This window comes from Rhagoletis pomonella, unplaced genomic scaffold (assembly GCF_013731165.1).
Source record: "Rhagoletis pomonella isolate Grant_MI unplaced genomic scaffold, Rhpom_1.0 Rhpom_scaffold_00010, whole genome shotgun sequence".
Classification (NCBI taxonomy): domain Eukaryota; kingdom Metazoa; phylum Arthropoda; class Insecta; order Diptera; family Tephritidae; genus Rhagoletis; species Rhagoletis pomonella.
This window is the reverse complement of record NW_023458564.1, coordinates 24,353,806-24,359,011: the sequence shown is the minus strand read 5'-3', so window position 1 is coordinate 24,359,011 and position 5,206 is coordinate 24,353,806. Positions and strand designations below refer to the sequence as shown.

Sequence of the window (5,206 nt, the reverse complement as noted above, 5' to 3'; positions counted from 1 at the left end):
CTAATGCATGAAAATCCTAACCTCAAAAAAATCACCCGTTACAATCAGCTCATAACGAGATATATCCCATGACGTGTATCACTACTACGAGTATATGGAAACCCTCTTAAATAAAGTTAAAAAAAAAAAGTTAAAAATTAATACCCATACTTTAATAATTCATTTGACTTATTATATAATTTTAGTTCAATTTTTTATGCCGGTGGAAACCCTCTTTAATGTTATAAACGCTGAAACTTAATTTTTCCTAATACTCCTGTGTTTGACGCCAATATTCCAATATTTCATATAATTTAATTTAACTCGACTTTTCAAAGAGATGGCAATCCTGTACAAATTATTTTTAAACCAAAGGCTCGTTAAAACTTTTTCGCCCGACACTTGTATTGTGATACATATTTAAATTGTCTAATACTCTTAATTAAATTTGATTTTAATTATAAAATCAGGTGGCAACACTCTTACATGCAGTTTAGAAATAAAGTTTCTTCAAAGCAATTTTGATGTATATTCATATTGAAGGAATTTATTTAACCTATTGCTTATATTGAGTCTAACTTTGTAACAAGGTGGCAACCCTCTGCAAAATATTTTCAAACCACAACCTCTTTCGTCTGACATCCATATCAGTATATACATTTAAACTTTCTGCCTTTATTTCAGGTGGCGCCCTCCTACATACAATTAAGAAATAAAGTCAAAACCATTTCGATCGATACTCATAGTGTAATAATTTATTTAACTTAAAAATAAATTGAATTTAATTTTTATCAGGTGGCAACACTTTTTGAAAAAATAAGAAGTTATTGCACATCCACAGGCAAAGCCCTTTAATTTTATACCTCATTTTGTAAAAAACGAACGAACGGTACAGATCTGTTATGATGAAAAAGGTTTCGCGAATTATGGCATTATGCATTCCAACCCTCCAGTACTGCTGGAGTCAATCGCTACTTTTGAACCACAACTGCACCGACTCCTAGGTAAGTAGCTACTCTATTAGTGGTAGTGCAGAGTCGAACCAGTCGGAAGCAGAATAGCGAAAAACTACGACAGAGGGTGCCCATAAATCACGCAAGTGACTACTTTAGTAACTCTCGGTAGTGCAGAGAGACCCGATGGTAAGTACCGCCAAGGACATTGCCTTGTAAAAGCAATCGCTGAAATACACTGCAAATAGTCGGTCGGTAATTGATGGAGTTTACCAGGCTACTGATTCATCCGTCCTCTAGTCACTCTGCAGAGTATGTACATACATATATACAAATATATGTAGATTACTAAAAGAAAAATAGAAACAGAAAAATAGGTTATAAATAATGCGCAATCTGTTACTCAAACGCCGATATACCTGCACACACATACTCTTTGGCTCCTTCTCTCCCCTGCAAAAAATTGGACTAATCCGGGATAACTTCGGGAGCAATCGCAAAGGAGCATGCGACTAATACCACTTGTGACCTCTTTATATGGAATGAACTGATCGCTTTTGTTCGAGCATGTCCTATGAAGAGACTAATTGTTCCCCTTTATACCCGAACGGGTATAAAAAGCGACTAGTAACTTTTAAAAAATAAAAATAAAAATTTGCGCCAGCTGAGATTCGAACCGGGGTGCTCAGTTTTGTTAGGCGAATACCCTCTCTGTGTGCTAACGCCGCACATGAAATTTCATTGACTAAGTGCGTACATATCATTAAATCGTTAAGAGTACCCGTTAGAGATGAGTTGGGGACTAATTGATCTCCAATTATACCCATGAGGCCTGAGTCGAGACTAATTGACCTCCATTAGTACCCGTATGAGACTAGTTGGGACTAATTAATGCCCCATTGTACCCGATTGAGAGTAATCTCGGAATACTCTCTTTAGAGATCAATCGCACAATTTTTTGCAGGATCACTACCAACGTATGCATGTGTTTGCAAAATGATGACGAAGTGATTTTGTATGGATAATCATTTATGCCCATATATTTGAATAAAACAAACATGCTTAGAATAAATCAACCCCCCATACACCCCATATACCAAACGAAACGAAAAAACTTCAATTTTTAACTAAGGAAAACAAAAAAAAAAAGCATTCGAGGGGTTTACGAGAATTTTGCTCGATATTTTTTGAATTTATATAAAATTTGTACACGATAATATTTCTACTGCTCTAGAGATCCTACATCCCGAAAACGAAAGTTTCTATGACAAACACCGAATCGGTTACTAACATAAATGTATCACTCGATAGGTTTGGAATTTTGTCTTTGAAACGGCGCACTTTTCTTTGAAATCGCTTCACTAGTTCTAGGGCAATAGCGTTTTCGTGAAGATCTAAAAACTACAACTACATACAACATTTGAGCATAGCCTCCATATTTAAACGTAAGGCGTATTCTAAGCTAAAGCTTGATAAAATGGGTTAGAACACCAATGCGAATATTAAAATCAAAGAGAATAAATTCTCTTTCCAAGCAGCATAAAAGTACATATAATAAATGAAGGTCACAAAATACCTACATATATTTGGGCGGAGTAATTTTTTTGGAGAAAATTTTCCAAGAAAGTGTATTGCAAATTCAAATTCTAAGAAAAAATGTCGAACAAACTACATACATACATGTTGACTGAAAATTCCCAAAATAAAAATCAGTATATTAACACAATTGTATGAAGAAAACAAAAAATTTTTTAAATGAAAAATTAATTTCGTTCAAAAAAATTATAATACATTCATTTTTCTTTTAAAAATTGGGAGGGCGTAACGTCAGTTTTTGTATACATAAACTTAGGTTGTTCACCATTTTTCCTTAGAATCGAACGTAATTCGAATATGCCATACACTTTGGAAATTAAATTACTTCAACCTAATCAGTTTTCGAGACATCCGGAGGAAACATGGTAGGTGGGAGCATTTTTAAAATGTATTAATCAGGTGAAATAACACAAATTTGCTTTATTTTATTTCTCGTTGAGCAATAAGAGCAAATTTTAGTGCGCATATGTATGTAGGTAGTCGCCCAGGTACATTTGACAAAAAGTAGTACCTGAACAAGTTAAATGGACGGAGTTTTGAAAGTGCCCAGCGTCGCGGCGGTCCGCTTTCGCGCTTGCGTCCCCCGTCTAACCGTTTAGAGATAGGAATAATAATAAAATGACAGTAGTTCACTTCTGAAACTGCTTTTTAATGTCCAAGTAATGGGAATTATTGCGTATGATGTTATTGCATGCACCCCACCACCCATGGTGGAATTATACCAGGTGAAGTAATATAAGCGTGAGAAGAAATATTTTGACACTGCGGTTGAGTTCCAAAACGTCAGTTGCAAAGCAACTATACAAAGTCACGCATGCCTAAATGCAAATGTGTAATTTTTGACGATGTGGCATGTCCCAAAATGTATCGTGAAAGTTATCGATGTGAATATCTCTTGAGAATCAAATCATAGCACGTCTGAATAATATCATTTTGGCTTAACTTGCTGGTGTGAGTAGCATTCTTAGCAGAGGGCATCAGGCTCTTTTTAACCCTTTGCTGGCATTAGTAAGATATATTGTACATATTTTTCGCAACTTTTGACGATTTTTTTATTTTTTTTGAAGCATGGTCGCATGGCGGAAAGCTCATCTCATATTCGAGAGATCTTTTGTCTTTTCAAAGCTTTACAAAATCAAAACAAAACAATTTTTTATATATTAGCATTTTTATTTTTATAAAATTTAATATCCATCCTTAGCCCCTATTCACTTTTTTGTTAAAAAATTGTTTGCTAAAAAAATAAGCAAATCATCAAAAACAGTGTACGATATATCGTAAAAATGCTGGGAAAGCTGCTTATGCTCCTATGGTGTTGTACATAAACATGTAGATACATGAGATGTAACGGCTTTACAAGATTGCAGGCTGTGCATTGCGGAAGTATTTGTATCTCGTAATATTCATTTATCTATTGCAATAATTAGAAATTTTTTAAAAGTTGTATTGCACAACCGCATTAATATACATATGCTTTAGTTTGAAATAGTGTCACTGACGTCAAGGTATTTTTTCATTAAAGAGACTCAGCAAAAAATAAAAATAAAAATTAACCAAAATATAATAATTTTTCAGATTAAAGTAATGTTTTTGAAACAACTTCAAGGTTTATTTTTGTATTTAAAGTCACAATGTAACTGAGGTTAAAAGCTGGGTTATGCTGACTTAACTTACCTAGAAACTTAGAAACGATTACTCTCCGTGTAATCTATTGCTTTCTCTCCTTTTTTTTATCCGTAGTATTTGTATTAGTGCACGCAAAATTTTAAGCGTTTACTTTGATTGTGGTAAAATTTAATAAAAATTGCAGTTGAAATAAATGTATTGAAGCGTATCAAATTGTGATTGTTTTTACTTTATTTTTTGTCTTTATTCGAAAGTTTGGTTTTCGATTGCCATATGAATTGCATTTATACAAAAAATCATATTTGTGTGGCATATTTAGAGGAATTCTATTAAAAATATGTGAAAAAATTATGTGGCAACATAATTCTCTGACGGTTCTCTTTGCACTTAGAAATTCAACTTAGAAATCGAAGATCTACTATAGTTCTCCAAGTTTCTAAATGAAGTTGTTTTTTTAGGTAACTACATACTCGCGCAGCTCATTTGCCAGATATACAATTTTCAAGTCAAGTCAAGTCTAAGTCTTGGGTCACTGAGCTTTAAGCCTTTTTTCATTAAAGTGAATCAGAATAAAAAAATAATAATTAAATATATTTTAACAAAAAAATTCAAAAAAATATATAAGAAAATATATTTAAATTACAAAAAAAAACGCATTAAAAACATAAACATACATACTATACACGCGTACACACCCAGTGAGAAAATGTAATGTATAGTTATCGAAAAAATAATCAGTAAAACAACCCTTTTCACATTTTCCTACGGCAATATCCTACGAAAAGTTCAATTTTGCATTACCTAGTATCGAGAAATTAATGTGATTTAATATGAAATTTTTGAGGCTCTTTGGATACATTAGAATGCTGTTTACATAAGCTCAATCAAGTTAGCGGCGCTAAAATGAAAAAATGAAGAAAAAATTTGTTCGTATTATTGTGCTCATTGTGTGCTATTTTCAGCCACTTTTCGTTTTTATTGTGCTGCGACCATTTGGTAAATAAATAAGACTTTGCCAAGTTAACCGTAACTTAGCAAAACATTCATTCAAT

At 33.0% G+C, this 5,206-nt stretch overlaps 1 protein-coding gene across 1 annotated transcript in view; it reads right to left on the bottom strand.

The window, feature by feature from the left end:
• The window catches only part of LOC118746561 (band 3 anion transport protein-like), a 122,933-nt gene that overhangs the window by 29,456 nt on the left and 88,271 nt on the right, over nucleotides 1-5,206 (bottom strand). The window lies entirely within an intron of this gene.